Source organism: Salvelinus fontinalis, unplaced genomic scaffold (genome assembly GCF_029448725.1).
Source record: "Salvelinus fontinalis isolate EN_2023a unplaced genomic scaffold, ASM2944872v1 scaffold_0028, whole genome shotgun sequence".
Lineage (NCBI taxonomy): Eukaryota > Metazoa > Chordata > Actinopteri > Salmoniformes > Salmonidae > Salvelinus > Salvelinus fontinalis.
Genome location: NW_026600237.1, coordinates 677,135 through 688,092, shown reverse-complemented (window position 1 = coordinate 688,092; position 10,958 = coordinate 677,135). Strand labels below are relative to the sequence as shown.

Genomic DNA, 10,958 nt, shown 5'->3' with positions numbered 1-10,958 from the left:
CTCTATGGTGAGTTATGGAGGAAGAGGAAGAACCTCTCTCTATGGTGAGAGTTATGGAGGAAGAGGAAGAACCTCTCTCTATGGTGAGAGTTATGGAGGAAGAGGAAGAACCTCTCTCTATGGTGAGAGTTATGGAGGAAGAGGAAGAACCTCTCTCTATGGTGAGAGTTATGGAGGAAGAGGAAGAACCTCTCTCTATGGTGAGAGTTATGGAGGAAGAGGAAGAACCTCTCTCTATGGTGAGAGTTATGGAGGAAGAGGAAGAACCTCTCTCTATGGTGAGAGTTATGGAGGAAGAGGAAGAACCTCTCTCTATGGTGAGAGTTATGGAGGAAGAGGAAGAACCTCTCTCTATGGTGAGAGTTATGGAGGAAGAGGAAGAACCTCTCTCTATGGTGAGAGTTATGGAGGAAGAGGAAGAACCTCTCTCTATGGTGAGAGTTATGGAGGAAGAGGAAGAACCTCTCTCTATGGTGAGAGTTATGGAGGAAGAGGAAGAACCTCTATGGTGAGAGTTATGGAGGAAGAGGAAGAACCTCTCTATGGTGAGAGTTATGGAGGAAGAGGAAGAACCTCTCTCTATGGTGAGAGTTATGGAGGAAGAGGAAGAACCTCTCTCTATGGTGAGTTATGGAGGAAGAGGAAGAACCTCTCTCTATGGTGAGAGTTATGGAGGAAGAGGAAGAACCTCTCTCTATGGTGAGAGTTATGGAGGAAGAGGAAGAACCTCTCTCTATGGTGAGAGTTATGGAGGAAGAGGAAGAACCTCTCTCTATGGTGAGTTATGGAGGAAGAGGAAGAACCTCTCTCTATGGTGAGAGTTATGGAGGAAGAGGAAGAACCTCTCTCTATGGTGAGAGTTATGGAGGAAGAGGAAGAACCTCTCTCTATGGTGAGAGTTATGGAGGAAGAGGAAGAACCTCTCTCTATGGTGAGAGTTATGGAGGAAGAGGAAGAACCTCTCTCTATGGTGAGAGTTATGGAGGAAGAGGAAGAACCTCTCTCTATGGTGAGAGTTATGGAGGAAGAGGAAGAACCTCTCTCTATGGTGAGAGTTATGGAGGAAGAGGAAGAACCTCTCTATGGTGAGAGTTATGGAGGAAGAGGAAGAACCTCTCTCTATGGTGAGAGTTATGGAGGAAGAGGAAGAACCTCTCTCTATGGTGAGAGTTATGGAGGAAGAGGAAGAACCTCTCTCTATGGTGAGAGTTATGGAGGAAGAGGAAGAACCTCTCTCTATGGTGAGAGTTATGGAGGAAGAGGAAGAACCTCTCTCTATGGTGAGAGTTATGGAGGAAGAGGAAGAACCTCTCTCTATGGTGAGAGTTATGGAGGAAGAGGAAGAACCTCTCTCTATGGTGAGGTTATGGAGGAAGAGGAAGAACCTCTCTCTATGGTGAGAGTTATGGAGGAAGAGGAAGAACCTCTCTCTATGGTGAGAGTTATGGAGGAAGAACCTCTCTCTATGGTGAGAGTTATGGAGGAAGAGGAAGAACCTCTCTCTATGGTGAGAGTTATGGAGGAAGAGGAAGAACCTCTCTCTATGGTGAGAGTTATGGAGGAAGAGGAAGAACCTCTCTCTATGGTGAGAGTTATGGAGGAAGAGGAAGAACCTCTCTCTATGGTGAGAGTTATGGAGGAAGAGGAAGAACCTCTCTCTATGGTGAGAGTTATGGAGGAAGAGGAAGAACCTCTCTCTATGGTGAGAGTTATGGAGGAAGAGGAAGAACCTCTCTCTATGGTGAGTTATGGAGGAAGAGGAAGAACCTCTCTCTATGGTGAGAGTTATGGAGGAAGAGGAAGAACCTCTCTCTATGGTGAGAGTTATGGAGGAAGAGGAAGAACCTCTCTCTATGGTGAGAGTTATGGAGGAAGAGGAAGAACCTCTCTCTATGGTGAGAGTTATGGAGGAAGAGGAAGAACCTCTCTCTATGGTGAGGTTATGGAGGAAGAGGAAGAACCTCTCTCTATGGTGAGGTTATGGAGGAAGAGGAAGAACCTCTCTCTATGGTGAGAGTTATGGAGGAAGAGGAAGAACCTCTCTCTATGGTGAGAGTTATGGAGGAAGAGGAAGAACCTCTCTCTATGGTGAGAGTTATGGAGGAAGAGGAAGAACCTCTCTCTATGGTGAGAGTTATGGAGGAAGAGGAAGAACCTCTCTCTATGGTGAGAGTTATGGAGGAAGAGGAAGAACCTCTCTCTATGGTGAGAGTTATGGAGGAAGAGGAAGAACCTCTCTCTATGGTGAGAGTTATGGAGGAAGAGGAAGAACCTCTCTCTATGGTGAGAGTTATGGAGGAAGAGGAAGAACCTCTCTCTATGGTGAGAGTTATGGAGGAAGAGGAAGAACCTCTCTCTATGGTGAGAGTTATGGAGGAAGAGGAAGAACCTCTCTCTATGGTGAGAGTTATGGAGGAAGAGGAAGAACCTCTCTCTATGGTGAGAGTTATGGAGGAAGAGGAAGAACCTCTCTCTATGGTGAGAGTTATGGAGGAAGAGGAAGAACCTCTCTCTATGGTGAGAGTTATGGAGGAAGAGGAAGAACCTCTCTCTATGGTGAGAGTTATGGAGGAAGAGGAAGAACCTCTCTCTATGGTGAGAGTTATGGAGGAAGAGGAAGAACCTCTCTCTATGGTGAGAGTTATGGAGGAAGAGGAAGAACCTCTCTATGGTGAGAGTTATGGAGGAAGAGGAAGAACCTCTCTCTATGGTGAGAGTTATGGAGGAAGAGGAAGAACCTCTCTCTATGGTGAGTTATGGAGGAAGAGGAAGAACCTCTCTCTATGGTGAGAGTTATGGAGGAAGAGGAAGAACCTCTCTCTATGGTGAGAGTTATGGAGGAAGAGGAAGAACCTCTCTCTATGGTGAGAGTTATGGAGGAAGAGGAAGAACCTCTCTCTATGGTGAGTTATGGAGGAAGAGGAAGAACCTCTCTCTATGGTGAGAGTTATGGAGGAAGAGGAAGAACCTCTCTCTATGGTGAGAGTTATGGAGGAAGAGGAAGAACCTCTCTCTATGGTGAGAGTTATGGAGGAAGAACCTCTCTCTATGGTGAGTTATGGAGGAAGAGGAAGAACCTCTCTCTATGGTGAGAGTTATGGAGGAAGAGGAAGAACCTCTCTCTATGGTGAGTTATGGAGGAAGAGGAAGAACCTCTCTCTATGGTGAGAGTTATGGAGGAAGAGGAAGAACCTCTCTCTATGGTGAGAGTTATGGAGGAAGAGGAAGAACCTCTCTCTATGGTGAGTTATGGAGGAAGAGGAAGAACCTCTCTCTATGGTGAGAGTTATGGAGGAAGAGGAAGAACCTCTCTCTATGGTGAGAGTTATGGAGGAAGAGGAAGAACCTCTCTCTATGGTGAGAGTTATGGAGGAAGAGGAAGAACCTCTCTCTATGGTGAGAGTTATGGAGGAAGAGGAAGAACCTCTCTCTATGGTGAGTTATGGAGGAAGAGGAAGAACCTCTCTCTATGGTGAGAGTTATGGAGGAAGAGGAAGAACCTCTCTCTATGGTGAGAGTTATGGAGGAAGAGGAAGAACCTCTCTCTATGGTGAGAGTTATGGAGGAAGAGAACCTCTCTCTATGGTGAGAGTTATGGAGGAAGAGGAAGAACCTCTCTCTATGGTGAGAGTTATGGAGGAAGAGGAAGAACCCTCTCTATGGTGAGAGTTATGGAGGAAGAGGAAGAACCTCTCTCTATGGTGAGAGTTATGGAGGAAGAGGAAGAACCTCTCTCTATGGTGAGAGTTATGGAGGAAGAGGAAGAACCTCTCTCTATGGTGAGAGTTATGGAGGAAGAGGAAGAACCTCTCTCTATGGTGAGAGTTATGGAGGAAGAACCTCTCTCTATGGTGAGAGTTATGGAGGAAGAGGAAGAACCTCTATGGTGAGAGTTATGGAGGAAGAGGAAGAACCTCTCTATGGTGAGAGTTATGGAGGAAGAGGAAGAACCTCTCTCTATGGTGAGAGTTATGGAGGAAGAGGAAGAACCTCTCTCTATGGTGAGAGTTATGGAGGAAGAGGAAGAACCTCTCTCTATGGTGAGAGTTATGGAGGAAGAGGAAGAACCTCTCTCTATGGTGAGTTATGGAGGAAGAGGAAGAACCTCTCTCTATGGTGAGAGTTATGGAGGAAGGGAAGAACCTCTCTCTATGGTGAGAGTTATGGAGGAAGAGGAAGAACCTCTCTCTATGGTGAGAGTTATGGAGGAAGAGGAAGAACCTCTCTCTATGGTGAGAGTTATGGAGGAAGAGGAAGAACCTCTCTCTATGGTGAGAGTTATGGAGGAAGAGGAAGAACCTCTCTCTATGGTGAGAGTTATGGAGGAAGAGGAAGAACCTCTCTCTATGGTGAGAGTTATGGAGGAAGAGGAAGAACCTCTCTCTATGGTGAGAGTTATGGAGGAAGAGGAAGAACCTCTCTCTATGGTGAGAGTTATGGAGGAAGAGGAAGAACCTCTCTCTATGGTGAGAGTTATGGAGGAAGAGGAAGAACCTCTCTCTATGGTGAGAGTTATGGAGGAAGAGGAAGAACCTCTCTCTATGGTGAGTTATGGAGGAAGAGGAAGAACCTCTCTCTATGGTGAGAGTTATGGAGGAAGAGGAAGAACCTCTCTATGGTGAGAGTTATGGAGGAAGAGGAAGAACCTCTCTCTATGGTGGAGTTATGGAGGAAGAGGAAGAACCTCTCTCTATGGTGAGAGTTATGGAGGAAGAGGAAGAACCTCTCTCTATGGTGAGAGTTATGGAGGAAGAGGAAGAACCTCTCTCTATGGTGAGAGTTATGGAGGAAGAGGAAGAACCTCTCTATGGTGAGAGTTATGGAGGAAGAGGAAGAACCTCTCTATGGTGAGAGTTATGGAGGAGGAAGAACCTCTCTCTATGGTGAGAGTTATGGAGGAAGAGGAAGAACCTCTCTCTATGGTGAGAGTTATGGAGGAAGAGGAAGAACCTCTCTCTATGGTGAGAGTTATGGAGGAAGAGGAAGAACCTCTCTCTATGGTGAGAGTTATGGAGGAAGAGGAAGAACCTCTCTCTATGGTGAGAGTTATGGAGGAAGAGGAAGAACCTCTCTCTATGGTGAGAGTTATGGAGGAAGAGGAAGAACCTCTCTCTATGGTGAGAGTTATGGAGGAAGAGGAAGAACCTCTCTCTATGGTGAGAGTTATGGAGGAAGAGGAAGAACCTCTCTCTATGGTGAGAGTTATGGAGGAAGAACCTCTATGGTGAGAGTTATGGAGGAAGAGGAAGAACCTCTCTCTATGGTGAGAGTTATGAGGAAGAGGAAGAACCTCTCTCTATGGTGAGAGTTATGGAGGAAGAGGAAGAACCTCTCTCTATGGTGAGTTATGGAGGAAGAGGAAGAACCTCTCTCTATGGTGAGAGTTATGGAGGAAGAGGAAGAACCTCTCTCTATGGTGAGAGTTATGGAGGAAGAGGAAGAACCTCTCTCTATGGTGAGAGTTATGGAGGAAGAGGAAGAACCTCTCTCTATGGTGAGAGTTATGGAGGAAGAGGAAGAACCTCTCTCTATGGTGAGAGTTATGGAGGAAGAGGAAGAACCTCTCTCTATGGTGAGAGTTATGGAGGAAGAGGAAGAACCTCTCTCTATGGTGAGAGTTATGGAGGAAGAGGAAGAACCTCTCTCTATGGTGAGAGTTATGGAGGAAGAGGAAGAACCTCTCTCTATGGTGAGAGTTATGGAGGAAGAGGAAGAACCTCTCTCTATGGTGAGAGTTATGGAGGAAGAGGAAGAACCTCTCTCTATGGTGAGAGTTATGGAGGAAGAGGAAGAACCTCTCTCTATGGTGAGAGTTATGGAGGAAGAGGAAGAACCTCTCTCTATGGTGAGAGTTATGGAGGAAGAACCTCTATGGTGAGAGTTATGGAGGAAGAGGAAGAACCTCTCTCTATGGTGAGTTATGGAGGAAGAGGAAGAACCTCTATGGTGAGTTATGGAGGAAGAGGAAGAACCTCTCTCTATGGTGAGAGTTATGGAGGAAGAGGAAGAACCTCTCTCTATGGTGAGAGTTATGGAGGAAGAGGAAGAACCTCTCTCTATGGTGAGAGTTATGGAGGAAGAGGAAGAACCTCTCTCTATGGTGAGAGTTATGGAGGAAGAGGAAGAACCTCTCTCTATGGTGAGAGTTATGGAGGAAGAGGAAGAACCTCTCTCTATGGTGAGGTTATGGAGGAAGAGGAAGAACCTCTCTCTATGGTGAGAGTTATGGAGGAAGAGGAAGAACCTCTCTCTATGGTGAGAGTTATGGAGGAAGAGGAAGAACCTCTCTCTATGGTGAGAGTTATGGAGGAAGAGGAAGAACCTCTCTCTATGGTGAGTTATGGAGGAAGAGGAAGAACCTCTCTCTATGGTGAGTTATGGAGGAAGAGGAAGAACCTCTCTCTATGGTGAGAGTTATGGAGGAAGAGGAAGAACCTCTCTCTATGGTGAGAGTTATGGAGGAAGAGGAAGAACCTCTCTCTATGGTGAGAGTTATGGAGGAAGAGGAAGAACCTCTCTCTATGGTGAGAGTTATGGAGGAAGAGGAAGAACCTCTCTATGGTGAGAGTTATGGAGGAAGAGGAAGAACCTCTCTCTATGGTGAGAGTTATGGAGGAAGAGGAAGAACCTCTCTCTATGGTGAGAGTTATGGAGGAAGAGGAAGAACCTCTCTCTATGGTGAGAGTTATGGAGGAAGAGGAAGAACCTCTCTATGGTGAGAGTTATGGAGGAAGAGGAAGAACCTCTCTCTATGGTGAGAGTTATGGAGGAAGAGGAAGAACCTCTCTCTATGGTGAGTTATGGAGGAAGAACCTCTCTCTATGGTGAGTTATGAGGAAGAGGAAGAACCTCTCTCTATGGTGAGAGTTATGGAGGAAGAGGAAGAACCTCTCTCTATGGTGAGAGTTATGGAGGAAGAGGAAGAACCTCTCTCTATGGTGAGAGTTATGGAGGAAGAGGAAGAACCTCTCTCTATGGTGAGAGTTATGGAGGAAGAGGAAGAACCTCTCTCTATGGTGAGAGTTATGGAGGAAGAACCTCTCTCTATGGTGAGAGTTATGGAGGAAGAGGAAGAACCTCTCTCTATGGTGAGAGTTATGGAGGAAGAGGAAGAACCTCTCTCTATGGTGAGAGTTATGGAGGAAGAGGAAGAACCTCTCTCTATGGTGAGAGTTATGGAGGAAGAGGAAGAACCTCTCTATGGTGAGAGTTATGGAGGAAGAGGAAGAACCTCTCTCTATGGTGAGAGTTATGGAGGAAGAGGAACCTCTCTCTATGGTGAGTTATGAGGAAGAGGAAGAACCTCTCTCTATGGTGAGAGTTATGGAGGAAGAGGAAGAACCTCTCTCTATGGTGAGAGTTATGGAGGAAGAGGAAGAACCTCTCTCTATGGTGAGAGTTATGGAGGAAGAACCTCTCTCTATGGTGAGTTATGAGGAAGAGGAAGAACCTCTCTCTATGGTGAGAGTTATGGAGGAAGAGGAAGAACCTCTCTCTATGGTGAGAGTTATGGAGGAAGAGGAAGAACCTCTCTCTATGGTGAGAGTTATGGAGGAAGAGGAAGAACCTCTCTCTATGGTGAGAGTTATGGAGGAAGAGGAAGAACCTCTCTCTATGGTGAGAGTTATGGAGGAAGAGGAAGAACCTCTCTCTATGGTGAGAGTTATGGAGGAAGAGGAAGAACCTCTCTATGGTGAGAGTTATGGAGGAAGAGGAAGAACCTCTCTCTATGGTGAGAGTTATGGAGGAAGAGGAAGAACCTCTCTCTATGGTGAGAGTTATGGAGGAAGAGGAAGAACCTCTCTCTATGGTGAGAGTTATGGAGGAAGAGGAAGAACCTCTCTATGGTGAGAGTTATGGAGGAAGAGGAAGAACCTCTCTCTATGGTGAGAGTTATGGAGGAAGAGGAAGAACCTCTCTATGGTGAGAGTTATGGAGGAAGAGGAAGAACCTCTCTCTATGGTGAGAGTTATGGAGGAAGAGGAAGAACCTCTCTCTATGGTGAGAGTTATGGAGGAAGAGGAAGAACCTCTCTATGGTGAGAGTTATGGAGGAAGAGGAAGAACCTCTCTCTATGGTGAGAGTTATGGAGGAAGAGGAAGAACCTCTCTCTATGGTGAGAGTTATGGAGGAAGAGGAAGAACCTCTCTATGGTGAGAGTTATGGAGGAAGAGGAAGAACCTCTCTCTATGGTGAGAGTTATGGAGGAAGAGGAAGAACCTCTCTCTATGGTGAGAGTTATGGAGGAAGAGGAAGAACCTCTCTCTATGGTGAGAGTTATGGAGGAAGAGGAAGAACCTCTCTCTATGGTGAGAGTTATGGAGGAAGAGGAAGAACCTCTCTCTATGGTGAGAGTTATGGAGGAAGAGGAAGCACCTCTCTATGGTGAGAGTTATGAGGAAGAACCTCTCTCTATGGTGAGAGTTATGGAGGAAGAGGAAGAACCTCTCTCTATGGTGAGAGTTATGGAGGAAGAGGAAGAACCTCTCTCTATGGTGAGAGTTATGGAGGAAGAACCTCTCTCTATGGTGAGAGTTATGGAGGAAGAACCTCTCTCTATGGTGAGAGTTATGGAGGAAGAGGAAGAACCTCTCTCTATGGTGAGAGTTATGGAGGAAGAGGAAGAACCTCTATGGTGAGAGTTATGGAGGAAGAGGAAGAACCTCTATGGTGAGAGTTATGGAGGAAGAGGAAGAACCTCTATGGTGGGAGTTATGGAGGAAGAGGAAGAACCTCTCTCTATGGTGAGAGTTATGGAGGAAGAGGAAGAACCTCTATGGTGAGAGTTATGGAGGAAGAGGAAGAACCTCTCTCTATGGTGAGTTATGGAGGAAGAACCTCTCTCTATGGTGAGTTATGAGGAAGAGGAAGAACCTCTCTCTATGGTGAGAGTTATGGAGGAAGAGGAAGAACCTCTCTCTATGGTGAGAGTTATGGAGGAAGAGGAAGAACCTCTCTCTATGGTGAGAGTTATGGAGGAAGAGGAAGAACCTCTCTCTATGGTGAGAGTTATGGAGGAAGAGGAAGAACCTCTCTCTATGGTGAGAGTTATGGAGGAAGAGGAAGAACCTCTCTCTATGGTGAGAGTTATGGAGGAAGAGGAAGAACCTCTCTCTATGGTGAGTTATGGAGGAAGAGGAAGAACCTCTCTATGGTGAGAGTTATGGAGGAAGAGGAAGAACCTCTCTCTATGGTGAGAGTTATGGAGGAAGAGGAAGAACCTCTCTCTATGGTGAGAGTTATGGAGGAAGAGGAAGAACCTCTCTCTATGGTGAGAGTTATGGAGGAAGAGGAAGAACCTCTCTCTATGGTGAGAGTTATGGAGGAAGAGGAAGAACCTCTCTCTATGGTGAGAGTTATGGAGGAAGAGGAAGAACCTCTCTCTATGGTGAGAGTTATGGAGGAAGAGGAAGAACCTCTCTCTATGGTGAGAGTTATGGAGGAAGAGGAAGAACCTCTCTCTATGGTGAGAGTTATGGAGGAAGAGGAAGAACCTCTCTCTATGGTGAGAGTTATGGAGGAAGAGGAAGAACCTCTCTCTATGGTGAGAGTTATGGAGGAAGAGGAAGAACCTCTCTCTATGGTGAGTTATGGAGGAAGAGGAAGAACCTCTATGGTGAGTTATGGAGGAAGAGGAAGAACCTCTCTCTATGGTGAGAGTTATGGAGGAAGAGGAAGAACCTCTCTCTATGGTGAGAGTTATGGAGGAAGAGGAAGAACCTCTCTCTATGGTGAGAGTTATGGAGGAAGAGGAAGAACCTCTCTCTATGGTGAGTTATGGAGGAAGAACCTCTCTCTATGGTGAGTTATGAGGAAGAGGAAGAACCTCTCTCTATGGTGAGTTATGGAGGAAGAGGAAGAACCTCTCTCTATGGTGAGAGTTATGGAGGAAGAACCTCTCTCTATGGTGAGTTATGAGGAAGAGGAAGAACCTCTCTCTATGGTGAGTTATGGAGGAAGAGGAAGAACCTCTCTCTATGGTGAGTTATGGAGGAAGAGGAAGAACCTCTCTCTATGGTGAGAGTTATGGAGGAAGAGGAAGAACCTCTCTCTATGGTGAGAGTTATGGAGGAAGAGGAAGAACCTCTCTCTATGGTGAGAGTTATGGAGGAAGAGGAAGAACCTCTCTATGGTGAGAGTTATGGAGGAAGAGGAAGAACCTCTCTCTATGGTGAGAGTTATGGAGGAAGAGGAAGAACCTCTCTCTATGGTGAGAGTTATGGAGGAAGAGGAAGAACCTCTCTCTATGGTGAGAGTTATGGAGGAAGAGGAAGAACCTCTCTCTATGGTGAGAGTTATGGAGGAAGAGGAAGAACCTCTCTCTATGGTGAGAGTTATGGAGGAAGAGGAAGAACCTCTCTCTATGGTGAGAGTTATGGAGGAAGAGGAAGAACCTCTCTCTATGGTGAGAGTTATGGAGGAAGAGGAAGAACCTCTCTCTATGGTGAGGTTATGGAGGAAGAGGAAGAACCTCTCTCTATGGTGAGAGTTATGGAGGAAGAGGAAGAACCTCTCTCTATGGTGAGAGTTATGGAGGAAGAGGAAGAACCTCTCTCTATGGTGAGAGTTATGGAGGAAGAGGAAGAACCTCTCTCTATGGTGAGAGTTATGGAGGAAGAGGAAGAACCTCTCTCTATGGTGAGAGTTATGGAGGAAGAGGAAGAACCTCTCTCTATGGTGAGTTATGGAGGAAGAGGAAGAACCTCTCTCTATGGTGAGAGTTATGGAGGAAGAGGAAGAACCTCTCTCTATGGTGAGAGTTATGGAGGAAGAGGAAGAACCTCTCTCTATGGTGAGAGTTATGGAGGAAGAGGAAGAACCTCTCTCTATGGTGAGAGTTATGGAGGAAGAGGAAGAACCTCTCTCTATGGTGAGAGTTATGGAGGAAGAGGAAGAACCTCTCTCTATGGTGAGAGTTATGGAGGAAGAGGAAGAACCTCTCTCTATGGTGAGTTATG

The 10,958-nt window shown here is 46.1% G+C and overlaps 1 long non-coding RNA gene across 1 annotated transcript; it reads right to left on the bottom strand.

Annotated features, from left to right (window-relative positions):
* Nucleotides 1–4,552: 4,552 nt before the first annotated feature.
* Nucleotides 4,553–9,663, bottom strand: LOC129842281 (uncharacterized). The gene is made up of 3 exons (XR_008757535.1): nt 9,610–9,663; nt 8,699–8,772; nt 4,553–4,650 (listed from the first exon to the last, which is right to left on the bottom strand). It is a non-coding gene; the product is annotated as an uncharacterized LOC129842281 (long non-coding RNA).
* Between the last annotated feature and the right edge of the window lie 1,295 nt (nt 9,664–10,958).